Source organism: Struthio camelus, chromosome 1 (genome assembly GCF_040807025.1).
Source record: "Struthio camelus isolate bStrCam1 chromosome 1, bStrCam1.hap1, whole genome shotgun sequence".
Lineage (NCBI taxonomy): Eukaryota > Metazoa > Chordata > Aves > Struthioniformes > Struthionidae > Struthio > Struthio camelus.
In genome coordinates, this window is record NC_090942.1 from 212,227,707 (window position 1) to 212,254,506 (window position 26,800).

General features: G+C 55.8%; 1 long non-coding RNA gene and 2 pseudogenes across 2 annotated transcripts; all 3 read left to right on the forward strand.

The window, feature by feature from the left end:
* The first annotated feature begins 7,173 nt into the window (after window positions 1-7,173).
* LOC138065620 (G-protein coupled receptor 83-like) lies at window positions 7,174-8,186 on the forward strand (annotated as a pseudogene).
* A 4,489-nt stretch (window positions 8,187-12,675) lies between these two features.
* On the forward strand, window positions 12,676-16,763 carry LOC138065621 (uncharacterized). 2 transcript variants are annotated; one of them, XR_011138720.1, is made up of 3 exons: window positions 12,676-13,297; window positions 13,695-13,773; window positions 14,656-16,763. It is a non-coding gene; the product is annotated as an uncharacterized lncRNA (long non-coding RNA). The 2 variants fall into 2 exon arrangements; XR_011138719.1 differs by having other exon boundaries at window positions 12,676-13,293.
* An 8,045-nt stretch (window positions 16,764-24,808) lies between these two features.
* Window positions 24,809-25,821, forward strand: LOC138065622 (G-protein coupled receptor 83-like; annotated as a pseudogene).
* Window positions 25,822-26,800: the final 979 nt, after the last annotated feature.

Sequence of the window (26,800 nt, forward strand, 5' to 3'; positions counted from 1 at the left end):
GGCGCTCGGCCTGCCCCAGCCTCCTCGAGCAACATCCTAAGGGCAGGCAGGTGGCTTCCCCAGGAGGTACGCTGCCTGCCTTGAGTCAAGGCCCCTCCGAGGGGCTTCTTGGAGCAGGGAGCCCAGGCAGGGATGGAGGGCCCCTGCCCACAGCAGCCCTGAGACCCTCAGTGCTCCTGCCGGGGCAGCCAGGCACCGGCGCTCATACCTGGGGGTTTTGCACTCCTTCCGTTGCCAGCCAGCCAGTCTTGCTCCAGCAAGAAGAAAGGCAAGAAGGCCCAGAAGCCCATGGAGACCCTTGCTGCCATGTAAGCCATTTCTGTCCAGCTCTCTCCTACAGATCGTTCCCCCTGTTCCTCAGTGGACCCCAGCATGCCCTCGGGCCGGCCAGCCAGCCAGCCGGCACACACATCCTCCCCGCATGGCCCTGCCCAAAGCACACGCGCTGCACTGGGCCCCCATCCAGGCGAGGCACATCACAGCCTGCTCGAGCTCTCCTCGAGCTGCCTCTCCTGGCCCTCCTCAGGGCTGAGCCTCAGCTCAGCTCTCCTCCTCCACCCGCACTGCCCACAAGGCCAGGAGAAGCTGGCCTGAGCCCCCCGGCAGTCGGGAGTGCGAGGCAAACTGTGGTGGCCCCAGGGCTGTGCCCGGCACACCAGCCGGCTGCACTTTGGAGGAGGCCTGAGTCTGTCATCTGCACCCTTCTGCTCACTGCCTTGCCCTTCCCGTCGCTGCAGCGTGCCCACGGGCCTTGTGGACGAGCAAGGGGAGAGCAGCACCAGTGCCTCCGGCCCAGTCAGCGGCCAACACCTGGTGAGTGAGGGCAGCCCCCGTCACACAGGTCTCAGCTGGCCCCTGCGGCGACACCCGTGCCCGCCTTGGCAAGCGGCAGAGCCCCCAAGCCCAGGGCACAGGGTCCCCGCTCCCCTCCCGGCCCGGCCCGGCTGCACCCAGCCTTGGCCTGCTGCCTGCTCGCCCTCCTGCCGTTGGCCAGCAGAGGAGAAAGGCAGCAGGCAGCTCAGTCCCAAAGGCAGAGAGCGCCTGGGCAGCAGTTGGGAGGAGCAGCTGTGGAAAGGCTGCCTTCCATGCACGTCCCAAACGCCTCCTGTTGGAGCAGGGGCTGCACCCGGGAAGCTGCAAGCACCGCCGCAACAGCCCCAGCAGCCCTGGCTTGCCATCTGGCTCTGCCTGCCAGAGCCCCCAGCCTCCCTCGAGATCCATCGCCTCCACACCTTCTCTCCTTCCTCTCTGAGCCCTTGTCTTTCCCGCCCTTGTCCACAAAGGCCGAGGAGAGCCTCGACGCAGGGGTGCCCACAAAGGCCGAGGAGAGCCTCGACGCAGGGGTGCCCAGCCCTGAGGAAAGGGGCATGCCTTGTGGGGAAGACACCGGCGAGACGGGTAAGCCCCGAGCTGCCTGGGTGCCCATGCAACAAGGCTGGCACGACATGGGCATGCAGGGGTGCTGGGCTGAGCCAAGCAGCTGGCAGCAAAGGGCATCCCTTCCTGGACAACCTGGACATAGCCGTGAGAAGGCCTTGGGAGGTAGCGTGGGTGTGGGGTGCCCAGGATGCCTTGGGGAAGCGGTTTCCTGCAGCAGGGTTGACAGAGGTGACAAAAGATGCCCAGGAGAAGAGCCCCAACAGACATGACCCAGGCTGCTGCTGGCAGCGGGCAGTGCCTGCAGGGCGCCAGCACCCGCTGATCCCAGGAGGGATCTGGGGCCTGCTGGGGCAGATGCGCAAGCAGGGATCTGGGGGCTGCCTGCAAGGCAGGCCATGGGCAGACGGGTCAGGAACGGGAAGCCCTGCCGGGACTCAGCAAGGCCATCCTGCCCTGCTGCTGCTGCTGCTGTTTTCCTGGCTCCTCTGGTGCTTTGGGAAACTCCACGGCATTTGCAGCGCGTAGGGGAGGCAACGGCTGTGCTTGGCAGGAGCACCGTTCAGTTGGGCTCTCCTCTCCTCCCATCTTCCTCCTCGCCCCCCTGTCACAGAGCAACCCCCTGCAGCAGAAGGCTGTGCCTCGGAGCCAAGCTGCGACGAGGACATAGAGGCGGCCGTCCGATACATCTGCAAATACGTCAAGGACCTGGCCGCCTACATGGACCAAGCCATCGCCCTGGGTAGGCCGCCAGGGCTGGAGGGTGAGGTCTGGTGCACAGCGGGACTGGGCTCCCGCTGACGGCCACAGAGCCAAGCGTGAAGGGAAGGCAGGGTCTTTTGTTGGAAGGGAAGAGCTTTCCGACCTCACTGTGCACGTGGAGAGGGAACAGAGGGTTGGCGGGTGCCCCCTGGCCTGAGCCCCAGGCTGGCAGCCCGCCTGGGCAGTTGACACCAGGCTCTCTGGCTCACCTGGTGCGCAGGACGCGGGACAAAGGCCTTTCTGCCCGCGGCTTTGTCCTTGCCTGCGTGGGGGTGGAAGAGCTCCCCACCGAGGCAAGGAGGGCTGTCCACCGAGGCAAGGAGGGCTGGCAAGAGCAGGCCTGAACGTCTGTGCCTGCTCTTGCTGTCCTTGGGGGTTTTGTCAGAGGGCGCCCCATCAGCAGGCCCAAACCCTTGTGGGCTGCGGTGTCTCTTTTCACCTTGGGCTTTTTCCTTCCAGAAATGGAGCTCGCCAAAGGCCTTCAAGCCTTGGCGAGCGTCTTCAAGAAGACCAGCTCTGCAGAGGTAAGCTGGTGCAGATGCGCAGCTCCCAGAGCTCACCCCACAAACCCCGGTGCCCTGCTCCCTGGGCTCCCACTCCAGCTGCCCGGCAGCGGGCTTGGCCCTGACAGCTTCTGCAGGCCTCCCGTCTCCCTCCCAGCAGGCTCTTTGCCGCCTGCGCCTGCCAGCTCCCAGCCCAGGCCGGCGCTTTGCTGCTTGCACGCGTGCAAGGCAAGCACGGCTAAGACACCTAGAAACAACCCCTTCCACATGGCCGTCTTGCTGAGAAGACTCTTTTCCTCACTCTTCCTCCACCTTTGAGAAGGTACTTCCCTGGTCTCGCCATGTCGTCGTCACTCGCAGCAACACGTGTTTTCTCGTTTCACAGGCATCCGTGCCAGCCCCGGCGACTCCTTTGCCAGCGCTGCAGCACGAGGCAGCCACCGAGGAAGGCCCTCGGCAAGGCAATGAAGAGCAAAAGCTGCGCCTTCAGGTAGCAGAGCCGCCCAACACAGGCTCTTGCCCCTAGTCCCACACAAGGCTGCTCATGCGTGCGCCCCGGCATGCACAGTCCTGAGCCAGACAGTGCAGAGGGCCTCTGCTCAGCAGCAAGGACATGCTGGCCACCTCCCTACTCCCGGCGACCACAGGCAGCTCTTGCCACAGCTGCCTTCTCGTTTGTGCTCGGCCTTGCTAGTGCCTCGGCGCAGCTCCCCTTCCACGCGCACCCGGCCACGCGGGTCTCGGGGCTCTCTGGCCGCATGCAGCAGGCAGCCAGGCCTCACGTGCTGCTGTGGGGGCAGAGGGTGGCTCGTGCTGTCATCACCCGGAAGGCAAAGGGCATCTGGTGCCTCTGAAGCTGCAGTGGCTTGCAGGGCAAAATCTGTCTGCGCCCGCTTGTTCTCATTTCCAGCTCCACAGGCCCCGCGGGCTCCGACCGCGACGCCTCGCGGCACGCACCAAGGCAAAGGCAAAGGCAAAGGCAAGCCCCGGCAGCTTCTGGCTCCAGCCACTCTCAGGCTTGGGTTCTTTCTCTCTCCCTCCTTCAGGCACTCGGGCAAACCATCCTCATCGACCAGCAGCTGCTAGAGAGGATGGAGCAGCAGTGGCAGCAGGCCGAAAGGCAGCTGGTAAATAAGCATTCCCCACTCAGGCTGCCTGTGTGCTCCCCGATGCAGCCCCAGCTCGCACAGCCACGTGCACGGCCTTGAGGATGCAGCTCCCCGCTGCTATGCTCGGCCACAGGAGCGGTGCTCTGGCAGCAAAGAGCCTCGGCCAGCTACACCCCCAGCCGGGGGAGGCTCCCGCCAACCAACGTCTCCGAGCTCTTGCTGTCCTCTTCCTCCTTGCTCTTGCCGGGGAAGCCTCAGCTTGGGTCACTTTTTCTCTGGCAGCAAAAGGAAAAGGCCCAGCTGGTGGACCTGCCATGCTGTGAGGAGAACGAGCAGGATGGGCCAGCTGAAGAAGAGCAGCTGGGTGCCCGTTGCACCGCCAGCCCTGAAGGCCTGCGCAGCTGGAGGTCGGAGCTGAGGAGACGGTGAGAGCAGAGCTGCTCCGGGCAGCCGCTGCGCCAGCAGCCTGCTCGGAGCCTGCATACGGAGGCGCTGCCCCCGCCTGGGAAGGGCTGCCTCTCCGTGCCCCAGGGCACGCGCAGCGCTCTCCTGGCGGCCCTGAAGCACCTTCGCTGCCCCCCTTGCTGCCCCGGGATGTCCTTCCTTAGCCCACGCCAGCCTGGGGACGGAGGGGCACTCCTGTCGCTGGCCAAACACTGGTGGCCGCCCCAGGTGCTCTGGAGGGGCTCCCCAGAGCTGCTGGTGGGTGAGCAGCCACCTTGCAAGTGTCGCCTGCCTGGCAGCTGTTGCGGCCCAGGCAGAGCCCAGGGCAAAAGGGCCTCACTTGACATTCCCACCCATGCTCAGCTGGCATGTAGGACAGCCGGCAGAAAGAGTCGGGTCCTTTGTGCTGGAGCTCTTCTGGCAGGCAGGGCTGTCCTGTCCTGGCAGTGCCCGGCGGACATCCCCAACTGATTGCGTTGCACAGTGCTGGCCAGCAGCACAGGGAGCACAGGGGGAGTGGGCAGAGAGCTCGTCCTGCCCTCTGAGCTCTTCTCCTTTCCTTCTCTCCCTTCTCTCAGCTTGCAGAGCAAATGGCAGCTCCTGCAGCCTGCAGCACTGAGGAGATTTCCTGCCAGGCTGACCCAAAAAGCACGCTAAGCTTTCCTCCCCTCCAGACGTGGTGCACACGCACCAGTTTTCCAGATGCAGCCATGGTCTTCCGGTACAGCCTCGTGGAGACAGACCTATTATCCAAGCGTGCCTGAGTCAAAGGTCTACAAGGCAAAGCAGGTTCTGAAACGTCTGGGGCTTTTAAAGCTATTGTTAGCAGGGGCACAAACCTCCAAAATTACCAACTGACTGCAGAAAAGCATTTTTAAAGCAGCCTTTGATCAAGCTGTTAAAGCCATACAGTACTCACCATGTGGTTGCTCATAGTGAATTGAAAGCCTCTACCGTAGAGCGTTTGAACAGGACATTTCCAACCGAGGAGTGGAGATACGGAGAGCAGGAAACACTTTTTGCTGCCCTGAGGGGTTGTGCGAGTTTATCAAGAGCTGGAAGCACAGCTTGCAGCGACCTGTCAGAGCCCGGCCGTGGCCATGAAGCCTTTCAGCTCGGCGAGGGCTTGGGAAACTGCCCATGGCATGTGTTTCGAATGAGAGACTCTGCTCCCCTGTGCTAAAAGGGAGACCACGTCAGGGTGCCTCCAGCAAAAGCGAGAGCTGAGAAAGGTTGTGAGCAGACTTTGACAGAACGACCGGATGACAGGATGACAGAATGGCCGAGGTTGGAAGGGACCTCTGGAGATCATCTAGGCCAACCCCGCTGCTCAAGCAGGGTCATCTAGAACACGTTGCCCAGGATTGCGTCCGGGTGGGTTTTGAATCTCTCCAGGGAAGGAGACTGCAGCCTGCGCTTACCTTCACCAGCCTGCGGTGAAGGCCCTCAGCATCCTGTGGTATATGCTATTTTGGCTCTTGGTCTTCTGCTCTTGATCTGATAGTTCCTCATGCCTTGCCGGAGAAGAAACACACTGCAGGTCTCCTCAGTGCTCAACGCCCAGCGTGCAGCTGCTTGTCGCTGTGCATGTTGGATTCGCTGGTCGGGGCCGTCCCTTCTAGTCCTCCTTTCCTTACAAACACCTGTTTGTGACTACACCTGTATTTGTACAAAACCTAGAACGTACCACTTAGGATCCAATCTGTATTCCAAGAGGATCCAATCTGTATTCCCTTGGCCAGGAGAAAATCCCTGCCAACAGAAAGCTTTGCCATGCTAGAGGAGTGAGAGGAAAGCTTCCAAATCAGCTGCTTATTCGCTGTCCATCTGTTGCCATAGCCCTGTTGGTCTGCTAGTTAGTAGATGCTGTGCTGTTATGGCCAGGCCGAAGCTTGCCTGCCAGATCTCGACGCCGGAACTTGAATTGGGAATTTCCTTTTGAAGATAGCACCGCTGCCCCACCCAGTGCTGGTGGATAAACAGCGCAGAATTTGCAGCAACTCACTAATGGCTGTGCACAGCATGAAAGGATGCTGAAGGCTGAAGAGAGTGGCTTTGTCTTTCTCCTAGCGAGCAGATGCGTTGACCTTGGAGTAGTGCCCTGGGGGAAGGTAGTCGCGCGTGAAATGAACACGTCAGAGTAGAAATGTTGTGCAGCCCGATGGGCAGAGATCCTTGCTCAGAGCTTGTGCAAGACGGGAGCTTGCTGAAGCTGGGTATAAAGGCAGCAAGAAGCAGAGAGAGAAGCACATACTGAGCGCACAGCAGAGCAGCGCTGTGGTCGGGCACGTGCGTTGCGTCCTGCCTTCCCCAATGGCCTTTGGGCATCGTTTACAGCCAGGAAGAGCGTTAGCGCGCAGGCAAGTGAACGACTGCTCTGCAAGTCTCCTGTTGACTCCGTGTGCTGTACTGCATCGTAAATGCCATGTTTCTGACTCGGAAGAGCAGAGCAGCTTTTCAGAAATGCTTTTTCATTTTGTCTGGCTCCTTAGTTAATGCCTTTGCCACATCGGGAAAGTTACCCCTTAACAGAAGTTTTGAAGAGCCTTTTGCACTCCCAAACTTTTCCAGTGTCTTTTCCTGGGAAGACTACACCCTGGCTGACTGGCAGAGCTTCGTGGGCAGGAGTCGAGACGGAGCCCAACTGCGGAATCTCACAGCCAAAGCCCTGCTCATTGCGGCATACTCCTGTAGCCTCATCTTCTCGCTCTTCGGCAGTGTCCTGGTCTGCCACGTTGCGATCCACAACCAAAGGATGCACTCTGCCACCAGCCTGTTCATCGTGAAGCTGGCCGTAGCTGACATCATGATGACACTTCTCAACACACCTTTTACGCTGGTAAGAGTGGGACAGAGACCCCTGACTATGGACCCATAGCTATGACACATTGGCATAACTGAAGGCTCCGCCTCAGGGTCTTATGACATGAGCCCTCCTCCTCCTCTTTCTCTCATTTGCTCCTGCTGCGGTGCCCTGGCATATGCCCTCTCACCTGCTGTCCCACGCCTTCAATTGCAGTGAGGAAGTTGCGCGGTGCCTCTGTCTCCCAGATTTCCCCGAGCCAGCTGCCCTCTACTGGGAGTATCTAGGCTTAACAACCTTCATTTTGCTCTAGGTCCTGCCGCTTGTCCTCATCTCTGCTGCCTACGTGACAGTGGCCAAGAAACTCGGGCTGCGCCATGTCATGGGGGATGGCACCCCTGAGCAGTACTTTGCCCTTTGCAAAAAGGCGGCGACCACTATCAAGATGCTGATGCTCGGTGCCATCCTCTTTGCGGCCTGCTGGTTTCCCTTAAATTGCTACGTTGTCCTCCTCTCCAGCCAGACCGTGTGCACCAACAGTGCCTGGTACTTCGCCTTTCACTGGTTTGCAATGAGCAGCACCTGCTACAACCCTTTCCTCTATTGCTGGCTCAATGACAGTTTCCGATCAGAGCTGAAGGCTTTGCTCAACGTATGCAGGGAATCTCCTGGCCCTAGAGAACAGAGGCTTCCTTCCACAGCCCCGTCCTACCGACTAGCTTGGCCACAACACGGCAACTTGAAGAACTTACGTGGCCCCCGTGCCCTTCCATCAGCCTCCAGCCTCCAGCCAGCAAAGACAGACATCTCTTCAGTGGAGCCGACAGTCACTGTGAGATAAATAGTGGCCCTGGGAAAAAGTAGAAGCACTGTACCTAGGTGTGGCTAGAGCTAAAACAGTGCGAAGACGGGGAGTCCTGCACTCCTACTAGTGGCAGTGCCAGCACGCCGGATAAAACCAACAAGCCCAGCTCTGGCAGAGGTAACGGGAAGGAGTTACATCTTTGATGCTGGCTGATAATAAAAGGGAAGGAAGCAAACTCTTGGCAGGAAGGAACTCTTCTTATGTTTGTCAAATGGCCTTTGGCTCTCTTTGCAGGACGGGCTTCTCTGCATCTGTGCCCCTAGGTTATCTGCGTGAAAAACAAGAGAACTGGGGCCTGTTCTTTGCACAGAGGTCAAACCTGGGCTTGTGACTACAGCAAGTGTTGGCAATGCTGTATCGCCCAGGATTTTTCTTCCATCTTCTGGCCATGAATACTCAGAAGGCTTGTCTTCAAATAGAGCCAGAGAAAAAGAAAGGACATTCCAAAAGCTGTATCTTGCCTTGCAATGGAAAGAAACTAGTTTCCCTATCCTGTGGCAATGAGTTGGAGCGGCACACGAGGGAGCCCACTTCCACGTTCAACTTGTAGCAGCTAGCGACCAAGTGAGAAAAATCGCCTGGTCTTTCAATGACTGTAGATGAAAAAAAGAGAAAGTGTTCTTTGCAATGTCCTGCAATAAATGCACCTTTGTGAAATCGTGCCAAGGCTTGGCAAGGTTTTCACACACAAAAGGGAATGCAGCAACTGCCATTTCTTGCAGCTAGCCTCTCCTTCCACACCTCTGCATGTCTCACTTCTTCTGTGTCCCCTTGCTTTTTCTGTCACAGGTGCTGCGAGTAGCGTTAAACTCGGTATGCGTCAGTAGCTTGAATTCAGGATCGTGTTACTGCTTCTGTATTAAGCACCCAGGAGCCAGAGCATTTCGTGTGACTGCTGCGCAGGTGCAAAGCTTTCTTCCTACCTGCTTTGACCTTGTAGGCCAAGTCCCAGTCAATCCCTTGCCATTTGCAATATGTCAGCAGGAGGACCCCAACGTGGAGGGCCCGCGATCCACGCTCCCCAAGCTAACGACAGCACAGCCTGACTCTTTTGCAGCGAATTAGTCTTTGGGAACGTGGACTATCTAACAAAACTGTTACCGTGCACTTAGAAGAGAAAAGCAGCGGCGCGATATTTTTAGAGCCGCACCAACCTTGGATGTAGTTTAAACTGCTCTAAATGAAAACAATTCCTTGTTTCAGGTGCTCAAGATGTAGCCCATGTGAGCAATATCAGTTTTAGGTTGATACAGGAAAGCAGGTGAAAGAAGCCGGGACCTAAGCCCATTTCTGCTCCGGAAGAAAGAGAGGTGCAGGAGTGTTGGAAAAGGCCCCTTCCAGCAGCGTGGGAAGTTAGCCCGTCCCTTCCAAAATCTTTCCTGTGAACATTATCCTCTCATGTTTCCCCTCGCCTCTTCCTTCCTTGTAATCATGCAGCTCTGACTTAATTTCAGAGTCCCTCGTAACCCTGCAGCCATCCTCGCCACTTTTGAACCCTTTTAACTTCTCTCTTGGGTACGTCAGTGTTTCCCCAAGGGAAGGGAAAAGGTGCGTGTCCATATATGTGCAAGGGCTGAAGCAACAACATAGCGGCTGCGTTTGGGTCCATCTGTCCAAAGAAAAACTGTCCGTGCTTACATGCAGTTTACAGGAGCAAGTGCTCACTCGGTGGCAGTAAAGGGGAGGGCTGAGAGAGCTGAAGAGAAAGCTCTCTCTCAGAGAGGGAGGGAGTGTATGACAGGGGCAGGCAGCAGGATGGGGATTGGGACACAGAGACAGGACACATGGAAAAGTGGTGACACGAGGAAAGGAGATATCTGGAGCCTATGCTGTCATCGTCCCACCTTACCCTTGTCACAGAGGTTGTGAATTTTGAGCCTAACCACGGTGATGATGGCATACTTGTTGTTTTGTACTTATTAATAAAAACCTTGAATTAACAACAACAGAGTTTTACTCGTAATGTGATCTTCTACTGTGATCCTTCAGAGCATTTTCGCTCCTGTGAAGGAACATGCGGTGCTCATGGCGCCAGCCAGATGAGCACTCCAGTGGGGTCTCTCATGTCGGCATCACCTGCTGGCTGCGAAGGGCTGAGTGAGCTCACGCCTCGGTCACTCCCACTCAGAAAACTAATGCAAGGAATTTCCAAAATACGACTCTGCTGCTCTCAAGTCCATCACAGCGGTGAGGAATAGATCTTCCTTTGCATTCTGGATGCATCTCTCTGTGCTTTAAGTCCTTTCTTTGTTTCTGCTTCCGTTTCTTCCTTCCTTCCTTTCTTTCCCTTCCAGTACACGTGGTGCAGTTGCTCTCAAGCATGTGCCCATGTGACGCCTAGAAGAGCTTCTGGGACGGGAGTCTCGTATTTAGCTTTGTGTGGGACTAAGGGATTCTGGTGTGGACTCAGGTAGGATGTTCTTTCTGAAGCTGAAGGGAGCCTTTTGCCATCTAAGGGAATATGCTCTGTCTTTGGGTGCAGTTATCATCCTCTGAGTAAGCACATATGGAGAATCTTGCCAGAACGCCAATACACAAAACCCTCGGAGGTCCAGGCACCCACGTGCTTGCTCCAGCTAGCTCGGAGCAGGGCTCCCGCAGGCATAACCCTGGATCCTGTCCCCCAGCGCTGACCGCAGAAAACCTCTCTCCTCCCAGTTCCGCCCCATGCCCCACCGGATCCAGGCAGAGAGGAAGAATGACAAGTCCAGTGAAGTGCAGGCGACCAGAGAGATGGACCTGCTACAAAGAGAAGAGGAGGTGCATCGGACGGAGTTCCTGAATGCTCTCATCGAGGACTGAGCTGAAGGGGCCCAGTACAAGGCAGAGTTTTAGAGCAAGCAGGACACAACAAGGCAGGAGAAGGACAAGCTCACGGTGAAAGCAGTTGAAGCGGTGCCCTTGCCAGCTGATTTGTTTCCCTGCCTGTATTTCACACGCTGTGCTGTAATGTACCTAATGCGCTACAGGGAAACGTCTGAGGAGCGTTTGCTAATTATGTATTCTTCATTTGCTTCCTGTCTGACTGGGGATTCTGGAGGAAGAGTTTGCGTCCAGCAGCGCTGCTGAAATCAGTGGGGGCTGTGCTTTGAGCCCAGGCAGCGCAGTATACAGCTATTGCAACAACATAACACCCTAGGCAATTTAAAGTGGGCATCCGGACTTTGTGGGGATGTTTGCATCCTACCTCAGCTGGGCTGCTGATCAGAGGCATTCCTTTAAAATGTAAATAAGGTTATTTACACCGCCTTCAGATGCCATCTTGGTGCATGCGAAAAGCTGGTCGGAGTGACGAGGGAATGCGGCGGTATGTGCACGGGGCAGAGATCATCTTCTTCCATTTTGCCTTCTGTGTGTATATTTGTCTGCTTGGTGGAGCTTGACTTCTTGTTCCTTACATATTGTGCAGGGATGTGCAACCATCAGAGCGGTGGTTGAGTAATTCGCCTTGGAAAGACAGATTAGCAAGAAGGACAGTCTGTGAGAGGACTTTGGTGTGAAAAGGGACTGGTTACTCTGCAGCACCGTCAGCATCATGCTGTCGGGAGGCTTTTCTTTTCCCTACAGGGATATAATGCATCAGGGCTCAGTGGGAGACATTACGGAAAGGGAAGATCATTTTGTTTCGTTTGACTTTCGAAGCAAGCGGATTCTCCCCACTCCCACTCTCATACTCACAGCTTCACAAGCATCAAGACTGGCTTGGCCAGCATCACTGGTGTGTGATGCAGAGGTCAAGGGATGCTGGCTGCTGAGGCATTACGCCCCTCAGGTTCCTCTTGATTGACAACAAGGAATTCGTTTTTGGACGGACCTGTAATATTCTCTAGGAGACAACAATTATTAAGTTATCTTCTCCCTCAGAATCTTGCTCCTGCTTCCATTAATCTTAGGCAAAGGCACTGCCTGCTGTGGCCTCATTTGGAGCATCCTCATAGCTACAGACCGTCTTCCTGTTGCGGTAAAGGAAGGGGAATGGTATGTGCAACGTACTGGAACTCTGTTGCTCTCCTGTTGTCATACCACAGGTCTTCTGCTGCCGTGGCATCTAGGTTGAGGTCTTATCAAAGCACTGGTCAAAGCGCTCTGCCCTGATGTAAAGAGTGTGTTAGCCTGTGTTTAGCAGTTTGACTGCTGTCTGTCATGTCTGTCATGTCTACTTTTTAACGGCTGCCACCGTTCTGCATCGAGTAGAGCTTATTAAGTCGCCTTCTTCTTCTTCCTGAAGCAACTGGGTACAGTATGCAGGAAGATGTTGCCCACTGCCCGTTCCAGGTCGATGTTCCTGGCACATTTATTTTACCTCCTGTGGCACTAGGGTATAGCTATTCTTTTTCTTTGACAGATACTGCAAAATTAACATGCAAAAGCCTCAGCCAGTGACCTAAAATACTGCCTAGACATCATCGGGCTTACCCAGTGCATCACTGTGTCCATTAAATGTGAGACGTACAGGACAATCAATTCCATTCCTAGTCTCTCTTCATCCAACCCAAAGTTTCTGTGGGTTTGGTAGTCAGACGGGCAAGCACTTGCTAATGCCTGCGGAGGTCAGATCCTTGGAGCCGCCAGGTTCTCGGAAGGGCTTAATTTCTCTTTTATCGGCCAAGGACCTTGGCTTGTCTTGCTTTGTGTGTGGGGGGGGGGGGGGGTTTGTGTGCGTGCACGTGTGCGTGGGTGTGCGTTTTCAGTCCTCTACAGAAGACATGCCTGCTCAGCAGGTTTTGGTGTGACAAGATCTACATGACATTGTTTGCATGTTGTCACACGAGCCCCTTAAAAATACTGCCTTTGTTTTACTCTCGCCTTTAGGTCGTTGCAACCACAGCCCTCCTGGAATTCATCTAAGTCTTACTCAGAGGTGAGAAGCATCTGGCAGGAGTACAGCTGCAGAGCTGCCTTCTGCTACCTTGTGATCTGGAAACAAGTAGCTGGTCAAAACTTCAGCGTAAACCAGCCCAAGTTCCCAAGCTGCTGGTTGCAGCAGCAAGGGTCTGCACGTTCGTTCTTTGTTGTTGGGGTTTTTTTGGTTTTGGTAGTGGGTCTCTCAGAAAAATACAAAGACCGCGTTGTACTTGTGAAGAGTCCGTAGTCTAAGACGTGCAGAGCTATAGGCCTGCGTGCTCCTTTGGGGATTTGCAAGGTCGAGAGCCACACTTCTGCTGGAGCTGCACACTGTACAGTTCCAGCCTGGAGCCCCCTCAAGTGTGTGCTACAGCTAAGTAGGTATTCAATTTGGGTCCCCTTCTCCCCTCCCCCAGGAAAGGCACTCTCCTCAAACTTTATGTGCTGTATCTCTGGGAGAATGAAAAATTTGGTCTACAAACTTTATAAAAGGCCTGCCTCTTTTCTGTTTTTTCAGGATGTTAGAGATGAGGACTCCGACGTAGAAGGAATTCCAGTTGTTCCTTCTTCCAGAGGAAATCACAGGTTGGTACGTGTCTTTTGTTCAGAAGTCTGCCATGACTGCGTTACTTCTGATTGCGAAGCAGTAGAATCTGGGGCTGGGGGTCACTCTTTGGACAAACAGATTTTCAAAAAATTCGGAGCAGTGTTTAGAGAACTTAGAGGACCTTTGGTTACCTACTGATGTGCATGATCTCCATGTGACAGGAAGCTGATGTGTTGACTGAGAGAAGCTAGGGCAGAGTTTCACACTTCATCAGTATGTGTAAAACTGGCTCCCTCTGCACACTGCGATTTCCATTCATTCTTAAGCTCTGTACTGATGGAGCAGATCGGAGTTAAAGCTGCTGGAATGTCTCATATTTGAGAACTGCACTTGGTAACTTTTTCTCCCCCTCCCTTCTCCTCTTTGTGTACGTTGCAAGGTTGCCCACTACATCTTCACTTAGTAAAAGGGCTTCACAAAGCCAAGCATCTCGAGGAGTTGAATTCGACTCAGAGGAGGTAGGGGATACAGTGGTCTTCTCTCTGTCTAGTTCTTGTCCGTGTCTTTCGTTTACTGTTTTACAGCTGCTTGAAGAAAGCACCTCAGAATAAACTGGTGTGGTCTTTTTACTAACAGCACTACATTAGGGCAAGCAATTTTTAATAAAAACAGGTGCAGGATTGTCACACATACGTAAGGCTAGAAGGGACCTCAAGCAGATAGCCAATCTGTTTTTTCCCCTCACTTCTGGATGTCTCGTTGTCGTTCCTGAGAAGTGTGGAACAGGGGAGGCTACTGCATGCTATGGGCAGTCTGTCCGCGTGCTTGGCTATGTCCTTTGACTTATTTCCTGGGCTCTTAATCGCTCCAAATCGTGTGAATCCTTTAGAAAACCAACACACCAAACAAACCCCTGTGCCCTCAACAATTCAGCTGCCTGTTCTTCCCGTATGTATGGGAACTGCCGGGAAGAGTTTACTCTGCAATCAGTAAACGGGTAGCATGTCCTTTATTCCCAGCTTTACACTGACTACAATACAGGCTCTGCTGTAAGCACTCTGCTGCCTGTTGTCATGGACTCTGCGGTTGTCCTGTGTGGCCGGGATCCCGGCCTTAGGGATGTCAGACGTTGGCAGATTATGTGAAATGTTTCTTCCTTCTGCCCACTCTACTGTCTGTTGGTACCTGAAATACAAAGCTGCATGTCTTCCTGAATGTACAAAAACAGTACCTTGATTCTTGCATTTCTTATTACCTCATGAGGTGTAGATGAATATGACTTCATCTGAAGTATGTTCTGCCCCTAATGACAACATTTTGCTAATCTAAAGAGGAGCTCCCTCTCTGTGGCTCGGAATGCATGACGGTTTGAGTAATGCATATCTATTTGCAAATTGCAGGAGGAATTTGACCCCTTCAAGAGCACTGCAGCATCAAGAAGAACTAAATGATTTCAGGCTCGCTAGATCAGAGAGGCCACTGAAGGAAATGGAGAGCAGTATACGAAGCCTACTCTGTACGATGCTTTTCTGTAAACGATGGTTTGCCTTAAATCTCCACTTCTGTGGCATGGCTTAATTTGGTGGCACTGCATTCAGTACGATGTGTGTGTCGCGTTACTCGATGCAGAGAGTGTCTAACATTTTACAAGCTTTTTGAAGAAGTACTGCCTGAAACTGCTAATTCTGTGTGAAGCTTCCAAAAGCCTTTCAGATGCTTTTTCAGATGGGAATGTAAACAACAGAGTCATATCTTTTATAGAAAAGGTCATTCTTTTGGGACTTGAGTTTTCCGGAGGAGTAAATTCAGGGTAGGATGCAGGTATGGAAAAGGACATGGATTTGGCCAGAACAACGAACTTTGTACTTGTTTGCAATTTTGGTACCGTTACAGTTCAAAACTCTAAAGAGTAGCAATTTGACCCAAAGATACCGTACTGCCCAGAGTGTTCAGGGTTAGCACTGGAAAATGTGGTGGTACTTCCAGCTTCCCGGGAGAACTACACCCATGACTTCTGCTCCGTAAGCCCTAGACTTCAGGCTGAATTGCATTATCAGCTTCCTACCCTTCTAAATAAGATGCAGGGGCTGGAACCCTGCAACTGTGCAAGGAATGCTGCTTGAAGAACTAAGGAGTTGAGCCAGGAAAGGGCAAGACGTTGCCTCCTACTTTCTCTTAGTTGATGGTTTCCAGCTCTCTCTTACCGCGGCCCTCCTGAAGCGTCCTTGCTGTTTTTCCAAATACTTCTCCACACGAGACTTTCAACACGGAATAGTGTGTTGACAGCGAGGAAACAACTGCTATTGGACCTGCTAGAAGAGCTAGACCTGCTGCTTCTTTGCCTTTTCTCTCCCCCGCCGCCTCAAAACAAAGAAGTGCCAAGATGTCAATTGCCAAGATGGAGCTTTTCCAGGAAGAAGCCAGAAGAATTTATCAGCTAAGCCCCCAGCACGTCAGAGACGCACTAAACACAGCGAGGAGCAGCAGCCATGCTTTTGCGTTGTTTTGCCTTCTCCCCCAAAGGTAGGCGGTTGCCCGTCGTGTTGCTGTCTGTGGCTCTCGCTGAATGTGACTGTTGCTACTTGGTCTGCCAGCATTCTGCCGAAGTGAACTTAAAGGAGGCTCACGCTTCCCGAGGACTTCTGTAGCAATGATCAAGCCTTTGGAATTCCTAGGGTACAACTCAGTTAGCAATTCCCAGAGCAGTATGCTCACTTCAGGTTTTGGGACGCAGTTTGGTACTCTTAATGAAGGTAAACAGTAAGAGCTGTCAAAGCCATTAGAATAATAACCTATGCACTAGACAAGCGGCTGCCTTTTTTGAGCTATCTGTGTTAAAGAAACAGTGCGTGTCACTTGTATGGACTGCATTGAATCAAAGGGAATAAGATTTTAATGTGCTTTGCTTCTTTATGTTGCTACTCAAATTACACCTATTTTGTTAGAGAGACTGGAGACAAATAGCTAATTCACTGCTTCATTAAGATCTTAAGGGGAGTCTGTCTTCTAAGGCTGCAGGCACATGCTGGGCAAAGACCTTTAGCAAAGGTGTCAGAAAGGAGTCATTTCAAAGTCTGTTTGGTTTGGTTTACCTTCTTCACAAGGATGTTGTTGGTTTTCTCCGTTAACTGTCAAATTCATAGACGGTACGTTTTTCTGTTAAACTGCAGCCGTTGTCAAATAGCCTGACAGAAGATAAAGACAGGATCTTTACTTTCAGAGGGGAAAGTGGTGTGCGTAGAAAGATATTTCTTCTAATGATCAACGTGCTTGTACAAGGACAAGACACTGTTTCTCCCTCACAGCACGCTGTTGTAAAAAGGATGCTTCTCGTTCGTGTAACTTGCAAGCCACCTTCCGAAGGAACCTCTTGGAGCCTCGAGACACTGTTAGGCAGAGCGCTGCACAGGGCAACGAAGATGTGCTCAGAGCAGGGAGCTCTGAGGGACGTGAGGTCTAGGGAGAAGGTGAGGAGAGGCCACGGGGAGCCCAAGGCAGGGTCAGGTGCCCTTCCCAGCACTGCTGCAGGGCTTTGCTGTGCAGAGGCCATCAGGGAGCAGCTGAGGCAGGAAGACTTGCGCTCAGCAAGCCTGCGGGGCCTGGGCAAGGAGAGAGTACCTTGCCGCCCTGGCAGACCAGCTCCCCAGCCATCTGCCATGGGCTGCGCTACGGCAATGCATTCAGCTTTGCTCCGAGAGAGCCTCCCGCGTGTTCCCACCATCGGCGCTTGGGCGCGTGTCCCTGGCATATTTGCATATCAAAGCCAGTTGGGTGGTTCTGGAGTTTCCCAGCAGCCTTTGCTCCCTCACGCCTCAGCGCTGCCGCTCACGGGTCACAGTGGCCTTGATCACGTTGCCAGGAGCTGCTGGTGTGGTGCTGCACTCCTTGGGCAACCGAGGAGGTGGGAGGTGGTGAGAGGGCCTGCTCTGCGGTTGCACCTTGGGACCTGGAGCAGCACTTTCACCACTTGTGTTTTCCCTTTGGCATCGCCGACTCAGAGCCTGTGGGCTCTGAGTCATCGTCGTCGCAGCCATGCTGCGTAAGGACGGGAGGACAAACAACCCCCCCAAGAGAGTCCGATTCCAGCTCCCCGAGAGGCACTGGCGCGAGGAGCTGGACTGCGAGAGCCGCGAGGCTGCTGCGGCGCTTTCGGGCGCAGCAGCTCCCTCGTCCTCTTCTGCGCTGCTCTGGGGGGAGCCCAGCCAGCCTGACGAGCACGGCCTGCCCCGCGCGTGGCCAGCTCGGAAGGCAAGGAAGACCTGGCTGAGGGGCCTGTCTTCTCGTCTCTGGCAGCTGGGCAGATGCTCTGCGGGTAAGAAAGTCCTCAGAGCCAGCAGCTCTCCACATGCCGCTGGGGATCCCTCCCTTGGCAGAGCAGGGCAGCCCAGCGGGGAGAGATGGCTGAGGGGCGCTCGGCCTGCCCCAGCCTCCTCGAGCAACATCCTAAGGGCAGGCAGGTGGCTTCCCCAGGAGGTACGCTGCCTGCCTTGAGTCAAGGCCCCTCCGAGGGGCTTCTTGGAGCAGGGAGCCCAGGCAGGGATGGAGGGCCCCTGCCCACAGCAGCCCTGAGACCCTCAGTGCTCCTGCCGGGGCAGCCAGGCACCGGCGCTCATACCTGGGGGTTTTGCACTCCTTCCGTTGCCAGCCAGCCAGTCTTGCTCCAGCAAGAAGAAAGGCAAGAAGGCCCAGAAGCCCATGGAGACCCTTGCTGCCATGTAAGCCATTTCTGTCCAGCTCTCTCCTACAGATCGTTCCCCCTGTTCCTCAGTGGACCCCAGCATGCCCTCGGGCTGGCCAGCCAGCCAGCCGGCACACACATCCTCCCCGCATGGCCCTGCCCAAAGCACACGCGCTGCACTGGACCCCCATCCAGGCGAGGCACATCACAGCCTGCTCGAGCTCTCCTCGAGCTGCCTCTCCTGGCCCTCCTCAGGGCTGAGCCTCAGCTCAGCTCTCCTCCTCCACCCGCACTGCCCACAAGGCCAGGAGAAGCTGGCCTGAGCCCCCCGGCAGTCGGGAGTGCGAGGCAAACTGTGGTGGCCCCAGGGCTGTGCCCGGCACACCAGCCGGCTGCACTTTGGAGGAGGCCTGAGTCTGTCATCTGCACCCTTCTGCTCACTGCCTTGCCCTTCCCGTCGCTGCAGCGTGCCCACGGGCCTTGTGGACGAGCAAGGGGAGAGCAGCACCAGTGCCTCCGGCCCAGTCAGCGGCCAACACCTGGTGAGTGAGGGCAGCCCCCGTCACACAGGTCTCAGCTGGCCCCTGCGGCGACACCCGTGCCCGCCTTGGCAAGCGGCAGAGCCCCCAAGCCCAGGGCACAGGGTCCCCGCTCCCCTCCCGGCCCGGCCCGGCTGCACCCAGCCTTGGCCTGCTGCCTGCTCGCCCTCCTGCCGTTGGCCAGCAGAGGAGAAAGGCAGCAGGCAGCTCAGTCCCAAAGGCAGAGAGCGCCTGGGCAGCAGTTGGGAGGAGCAGCTGTGGAAAGGCTGCCTTCCATGCACGTCCCAAACGCCTCCTGTTGGAGCAGGGGCTGCGCCCGGGAAGCTGCAAGCACCGCCGCAACAGCCCCAGCAGCCCTGGCTTGCCATCTGGCTCTGCCTGCCAGAGCCCCCAGCCTCCCTCGAGATCCATCGCCTCCACACCTTCTCTCCTTCCTCTCTGAGCCCTTGTCTTTCCCGCCCTTGTCCACAAAGGCCGAGGAGAGCCTCGACGCAGGGGTGCCCACAAAGGCCGAGGAGAGCCTCGACGCAGGGGTGCCCAGCCCTGAGGAAAGGGGCATGCCTTGTGGGGAAGACACCGGCGAGACGGGTAAGCCCCGAGTTGCCTGGGTGCCCATGCAACAAGGCTGGCACGACATGGGCATGCAGGGGTGCTGGGCTGAGCCAAGCAGCTGGCAGCAAAGGGCATCCCTTCCTGGACAACCTGGACATAGCCGTGAGAAGGCCTTGGGAGGTAGCGTGGGTGTGGGGTGCCCAGGATGCCTTGGGGAAGCGGTTTCCTGCAGCAGGGTTGACAGAGGTGACAAAAGATGCCCAGGAGAAGAGCCCCAACAGACATGACCCAGGCTGCTGCTGGCAGCGGGCAGTGCCTGCAGGGCGCCAGCACCCGCTGATCCCAGGAGGGATCTGGGGCCTGCTGGGGCAGATGCGCAAGCAGGGATCTGGGGGCTGCCTGCAAGGCAGGCCATGGGCAGACGGGTCAGGAACGGGAAGCCCTGCTGGGACTCAGCAAGGCCATCCTGCCCTGCTGCTGCTGCTGCTGTTTTCCTGGCTCCTCTGGTGCTTTGGGAAACTCCACGGCATTTGCAGCGCGTAGGGGAGGCAACGGCTGTGCTTGGCAGGAGCACCGTTCAGTTGGGCTCTCCTCTCCTCCCATCTTCCTCCTCGCCCCCCTGTCACAGAGCAACCCCCTGCAGCAGAAGGCTGTGCCTCGGAGCCAAGCTGCGACGAGGACATAGAGGCGGCCGTCCGATACATCTGCAAATACGTCAAGGACCTGGCCGCCTACATGGACCAAGCCATCGCCCTGGGTAGGCCGCCAGGGCTGGAGGGTGAGGTCTGGTGCACAGCGGGACTGGGCTCCCGCTGACGGCCGCAGAGCCAAGCGTGAAGGGAAGGCAGGGTCTTTTGTTGGAAGGGAAGAGCTTTCCGACCTCACTGTGCATGTGGAGAGGGAACAGAGGGTTGGCGGGTGCCCCCTGGCCTGAGCCCCAGGCTGGCAGCCCGCCTGGGCAGTTGACACCAGGCTCTCTGGCTCACCTGGTGCGCAGGACGCGGGACAAAGGCCTTTCTGCCCGCGGCTTTGTCCTTGCCTGCGTGGGGGTGGAAGAGCTCCCCACCGAGGCAAGGAGGGCTGTCCACCGAGGCAAGGAGGGCTGGCAAGAGCAGGCCTGAACGTCTGTGCCTGCTCTTGCTGTCCTTGGGGGTTTTGTCAGAGGGCGCCCCATCAGCAGGCCCAAACCCTTGTGGGCTGCGGTGTCTCTTTTCACCTTGGGCTTTTTCCTTCCAGAAATGGAGCTCGCCAAAGGCCTTCAAGCCTTGGCGAGCGTCTTCAAGAAGACCAGCTCTGCAGAGGTAGGCTGGTGCAGATGCGCAGCTCCCAGAGCTCACCCCACAAACCCCGGTGCCCTGCTCCCTGGGCTCCCACTCCAGCTGCCCGGCAGCGGGCTTGGCCCTGCCAGCTTCTGCAGGCCTCCCGTCTCCCTCCCAGCAGGCTCTTTGCCGCCTGCGCCTGCCAGCTCCCAGCCCAGGCCGGCGCTTTGCTGCTTGCACGCGTGCAAGGCAAGCACGGCTAAGACACCTAGAAACAACCCCTTCCACATGGCCGTCTTGCTGAGAAGACTCTTTTCCTCACTCTTCCTCCACCTTTGAGAAGGTACTTCCCTGGTCTCGCCATGTCGTCGTCACTCGCAGCAACACGTGTTTTCTCGTTTCACAGGCATCCGTGCCAGCGCTGCAGCACGAGGCAGCCACCGAGGAAGGCCCTCGGCAAGGCAATGAAGAGCAAAAGCTGCGCCTTCAGGTAGCAGAGCCGCCCAACACAGGCTCTTGCCCCTAGTCCCACACAAGGCTGCTCATGCGTGCGCCCCGGCATGCACAGTCCTGAGCCAGACAGTGCAGAGGGCCTCTGCTCAGCAGCAAGGACATGCTGGCCACCTCCCTACTCCCGGCGACCACAGGCAGCTCTTGCCACAGCTGCCTTCTCGTTTGTGCTCGGCCTTGCTAGTGCCTCGGCGCAGCTCCCCTTCCACGCGCACCCGGCCACGCGGGTCTCGGGGCTCTCTGGCCACATGCAGCAGGCAGCCAGGCCTCACGTGCTGCTGTGGGGGCAGAGGGTGGCTCGTGCTGTCATCACCCGGAAGGCAAAGGGCATCTGGTGCCTCTGAAGCTGCAGTGGCTTGCAGGGCAAAATCTGTCTGCGCCCGCTTGTTCTCATTTCCAGCTCCACAGGCCCCGCGGGCTCCGACCGCGACGCCTCGCGGCACGCACCAAGGCAAAGGCAAAGGCAAGCCCCGGCAGCTTCTGGCTCCAGCCACTCTCAGGCTTGGGTTCTTTCTCTCTCCCTCCTTCAGGCACTCGGGCAAACCATCCTCATCGACCAGCAGCTGCTAGAGAGGATGGAGCAGCAGTGGCAGCAGGCCGAAAGGCAGCTGGTAAATAAGCATTCCCCACTCAGGCTGCCTGTGTGCTCCCCGATGCAGCCCCAGCTCGCACAGCCACGTGCACGGCCTTGAGGATGCAGCTCCCCGCTGCTATGCTCGGCCACAGGAGCGGTGCTCTGGCAGCAAAGAGCCTCGGCCAGCTACACCCCCAGCCGGGGGAGGCTCCCGCCAACCAACGTCTCCGAGCTCTTGCTGTCCTCTTCCTCCTTGCTCTTGCCGGGGAAGCCTCAGCTTGGGTCACTTTTTCTCTGGCAGCAAAAGGAAAAGGCCCAGCTGGTGGACCTGCCATGCTGTGAGGAGAACGAGCAGGATGGGCCAGCTGAAGAAGAGCAGCTGGGTGCCCGTTGCACCGCCAGCCCTGAAGGCCTGCGCAGCTGGAGGTCGGAGCTGAGGAGACAGTGAGAGCAGAGCTGCTCCGGGCAGCCGCTGCGCCAGCAGCCTGCTCGGAGCCTGCATACGGAGGCGCTGCCCCCGCCTGGGAAGGGCTGCCTCTCCGTGCCCCAGGGCACGCGCAGCGCTCTCCTGGCGGCCCTGAAGCACCTTCGCTGCCCCCCTTGCTGCCCCGGGATGTCCTTCCTTAGCCCACGCCAGCCTGGGGACGGAGGGGCACTCCTGTCGCTGGCCAAACACTGGTGGCCGCCCCAGGTGCTCTGGAGGGGCTCCCCAGAGCTGCTGGTGGGTGAGCAGCCACCTTGCAAGTGTCGCCTGCCTGGCAGCTGTTGCGGCCCAGGCAGAGCCCAGGGCAAAAGGGCCTCACTTGACATTCCCACCCATGCTCAGCTGGCATGTAGGACAGCCGGCAGAAAGAGTCGGGTCCTTTGTGCTGGAGCTCTTCTGGCAGGCAGGGCTGTCCTGTCCTGGCAGTGCCCGGCGGACATCCCCAACTGATTGCGTTGCACAGTGCTGGCCAGCAGCACAGGGAGCACAGGGGGAGTGGGCAGAGAGCTCGTCCTGCCCTCTGAGCTCTTCTCCTTTCCTTCTCTCCCTTCTCTCAGCTTGCAGAGCAAATGGCAGCTCCTGCAGCCTGCAGCACTGAGGAGATTTCCTGCCAGGCTGACCCAAAAAGCACGCTAAGCTTTCCTCCCCTCCAGACGTGGTGCACACGCACCAGTTTTCCAGACGCAGCCATGGTCTTCCGGTACAGCCTCGTGGAGACAGACCTATTATCCAAGCGTGCCTGAGTCAAAGGTCTACAAGGCAAAGCAGGTTCTGAAACGGCTGGGGCTTTTAAAGCTATTGTTAGCAGGGGCACAAACCTCCAAAATTACCAACTGACTGCAGAAAAGCATTTTTAAAGCAGCCTTTGATCAAGCTGTTAAAGCCATACAGTACTCACCATGTGGTTGCTCATAGTGAATTGAAAGCCTCTACCGTAGAGCGTTTGAACAGGACATTTCCAACCGAGGAGTGGAGATACGGAGAGCAGGAAACACTTTTTGCTGCCCTGAGGGGTTGTGCGAGTTTATCAAGAGCTGGAAGCACAGCTTGCAGCGACCTGTCAGAGCCCGGCCGTGGCCATGAAGCCTTTCAGCTCGGCGAGGGCTTGGGAAACTGCCCATGGCATGTGTTTCGAATGAGAGACTCTGCTCCCCTGTGCTAAAAGGGAGACCACGTCAGGGTGCCTCCAGCAAAAGCGAGAGCTGAGAAAGGTTGTGAGCAGACTTTGACAGAACGACCGGATGACAGGATGACAGAATGGCCGAGGTTGGAAGGGACCTCTGGAGATCATCTAGGCCAACCCCGCTGCTCAAGCAGGGTCATCTAGAACACGTTGCCCAGGATTGCGTCCGGGTGGGTTTTGAATCTCTCCAGGGAAGGAGACTGCAACCTGCGCTTACCTTCACCAGCCTGCGGTGAAGGCCCTCAGCATCCTGTGGTATGTGCTATTTTGGCTCTTGGTCTTCTGCTCTTGATCTGATAGTTCCTCATGCCTTGCCGGAGAAGAAACACACTGCAGGTCTCCTCAGTGCTCAACGCCCAGCGTGCGGCTGCTTGTCGCTGTGCATGTTGGATTCGCTGGTCGGGGCCGTCCCTTCTAGTCCTCCTTTCCTTACAAGCACCTGTTTGTGACTACACCTGTATTTGTACAAAACCTAGAACGTACCACTTAGGATCCAATCTGTATTCCAAGAGGATCCAATCTGTATTCCCTTGGCCAGGAGAAAATCCCTGCCAACAGAAAGCTTTGCCATGCTAGAGGAGTGAGAGGAAAGCTTCCAAATCAGCTGCTTATTCGCTGTCCATCTGTTGCCATAGCCCTGTTGGTCTGCTAGTTAGTAGATGCTGTGCTGTTATGGCCAGGCCGAAGCTTGCCTGCCAGATCTCGACGCCGGAACTTGAATTGGGAATTTCCTTTTGAAGATAGCACCGCTGCCCCACCCAGTGCTGGTGGATAAACAGCGCAGAATTTGCAGCAACTCACTAATGGCTGTGCACAGCATGAAAGGATGCTGAAGGCTGAAGAGAGTGGCTTTGTCTTTCTCCTAGCGAGCAGATGCATTGACCTTGGAGTAGTGCCCTGGGGGAAGGTAGTCGCGCGTGAAATGAACACGTCAGAGTAGAAATGTTGTGCAGCCCGATGGGCAGAGATCCTTGCTCAGAGCTTGTGCAAGACGGGAGCTTGCTGAAGCTGGGTATAAAGGCAGCAAGAAGCAGAGAGAGAAGCACATACTGAGCGCACAGCAGAGCAGCGCTGTGGCCGGGCGTGTGCGTTGCGTCCTGCCTTCCCCAATGGCCTTTGGGCATCGTTTACAGCCAGGAAGAGCGTTAGCGCGCAGGCAAGTGAACGACTGCTCTGCAAGTCTCCTGTTGACTCCGTGTGCTGTACTGCATCGTAAATGCCATGTTTCTGACTCGGAAGAGCAGAGCAGCTTTTCAGAAATGCTTTTTCATTTTGTCTGGCTCCTTAGTTAATGCCTTTGCCACATCGGGAAAGTTACCCCTTAACAGAAGTTTTGAAGAGCCTTTTGCACTCCCAAACTTTTCCAGTGTCTTTTCCTGGGAAGACTACACCCTGGCTGACTGGCAGAGCTTCGTGGGCAGGAGTCGAGACGGAGCCCAACTGCGGAATCTCACAGCCAAAGCCCTGCTCATTGCGGCATACTCCTGTAGCCTCATCTTCTCGCTCTTCGGCAGTGTCCTGGTCTGCCACGTTGCGATCCACAACCAAAGGATGCACTCTGCCACCAGCCTGTTCATCGTGAAGCTGGCCGTAGCTGACATCATGATGACACTTCTCAACACACCTTTTACGCTGGTAAGAGTGGGACAGAGACCCCTGACTATGGACCCATAGCTATGACACATTGGCATAACTGAAGGCTCCGCCTCAGGGTCTTATGACATGAGCCCTCCTCCTCCTCTTTCTCTCATTTGCTCCTGCTGCGGTGCCCTGGCATATGCCCTCTCACCTGCTGTCCCACGCCTTCAATTGCAGTGAGGAAGTTGCGCGGTGCCTCTGTCTCCCAGATTTCCCCGAGCCAGCTGCCCTCTACTGGGAGTATCTAGGCTTAACAACCTTCATTTTGCTCTAGGTCCTGCCGCTTGTCCTCATCTCTGCTGCCTACGTGACAGTGGCCAAGAAACTCGGGCTGCGCCATGTCATGGGGGATGGCACCCCTGAGCAGTACTTTGCCCTTCGCAAAAAGGCGGCGACCACTATCAAGATGCTGATGCTCGGTGCCATCCTCTTTGCGGCCTGCTGGTTTCCCTTAAATTGCTACGTTGTCCTCCTCTCCAGCCAGACCGTGCGCACCAACAGTGCCTGGTACTTCGCCTTTCACTGGTTTGCAATGAGCAGCACCTGCTACAACCCTTTCCTCTATTGCTGGCTCAATGACAGTTTCCGATCAGAGCTGAAGGCTTTGCTCAACGTATGCAGGGAATCTCCTGGCCCTAGAGAACAGAGGCTTCCTTCCACAGCCCCGTCCTACCGACTAGCTTGGCCACAACACGGCAACTTGAAGAACTTACGTGGCCCCCGTGCCCTTCCATCAGCCTCCAGCCTCCAGCCAGCAAAGACAGACATCTCTTCAGTGGAGCCGACAGTCACTGTGAGATAAATAGTGGCCCTGGGAAAAAGTAGAAGCACTGTACCTAGGTGTGGCTAGAGCTAAAACAGTGCGAAGACGGGGAGTCCTGCACTCCTACTAGTGGCAGTGCCAGCACGCCGGATAAAACCAACAAGCCCAGCTCTGGCAGAGGTAACGGGAAGGAGTTACATCTTTGATGCTGGCTGATAATAAAAGGGAAGGAAGCAAACTCTTGGCAGGAAGGAACTCTTCTTATGTTTGTCAAATGGCCTTTGGCTCTCTTTGCAGGACGGGCTTCTCTGCATCTGTGCCCCTAGGTTATCTGCGTGAAAAACAAGAGAACTGGGGCCTGTTCTTTGCACAGAGGTCAAACCTGGGCTTGTGACTACAGCAAGTGTTGGCAATGCTGTATCGCCCAGGATTTTTCTTCCATCTTCTGGCCATGAATACTCAGAAGGCTTGTCTTCAAATAGAGCCAGAGAAAAAGAAAGGACATTCCAAAAGCTGTATCTTGCCTTGCAATGGAAAGAAACTAGTTTCCCTATCCTGTGGCAATGAGTTGGAGCGGCACACGAGGGAGCCCACTTCCACGTTCAACTTGTAGCAGCTAGCGACCAAGTGAGAAAAATCGCCTGGTCTTTCAATGACTGTAGATGAAAAAAAGAGAAAGTGTTCTTTGCAATGTCCTGCAATAAATGCACCTTTGTGAAATCGTGCCAAGGCTTGGCAAGGTTTTCACACACAAAAGGGAATGCAGCAACTGCCATTTCTTGCAGCTAGCCTCTCCTTCCACACCTCTGCATGTCTCACTTCTTCTGTGTCCCCTTGCTTTTTCTGTCACAGGTGCTGCGAGTAGCGTTAAACTCGGTATGCGTCAGTAGCTTGAATTCAGGATCGTGTTACTGCTTCTGTATTAAGCACCCAGGAGCCAGAGCATTTCGTGTGACTGCTGCGCAGGTGCAAAGCTTTCTTCCTACCTGCTTTGACCTTGTAGGCCAAGTCCCAGTCAATCCCTTGCCATTTGCAATATGTCAGCAGGAGGACCCCAACGTGGAGGGCCCGCGATCCACGCTCCCCAAGCTAACGACAGCACAGCCTGACTCTTTTGCAGCGAATTAGTCTTTGGGAACGTGGACTATCTAACAAAACTGTTACCGTGCACTTAGAAGAGAAAAGCAGCGGCGCGATATTTTTAGAGCCGCACCAACCTTGGATGTAGTTTAAACTGCTCTAAATGAAAACAATTCCTTGTTTCAGGTGCTCAAGATGTAGCCCATGTGAGCAATATCAGTTTTAGGTTGATACAGGAAAGCAGGTGAAAGAAGCCGGGACCTAAGCCCATTTCTGCTCCGGAAG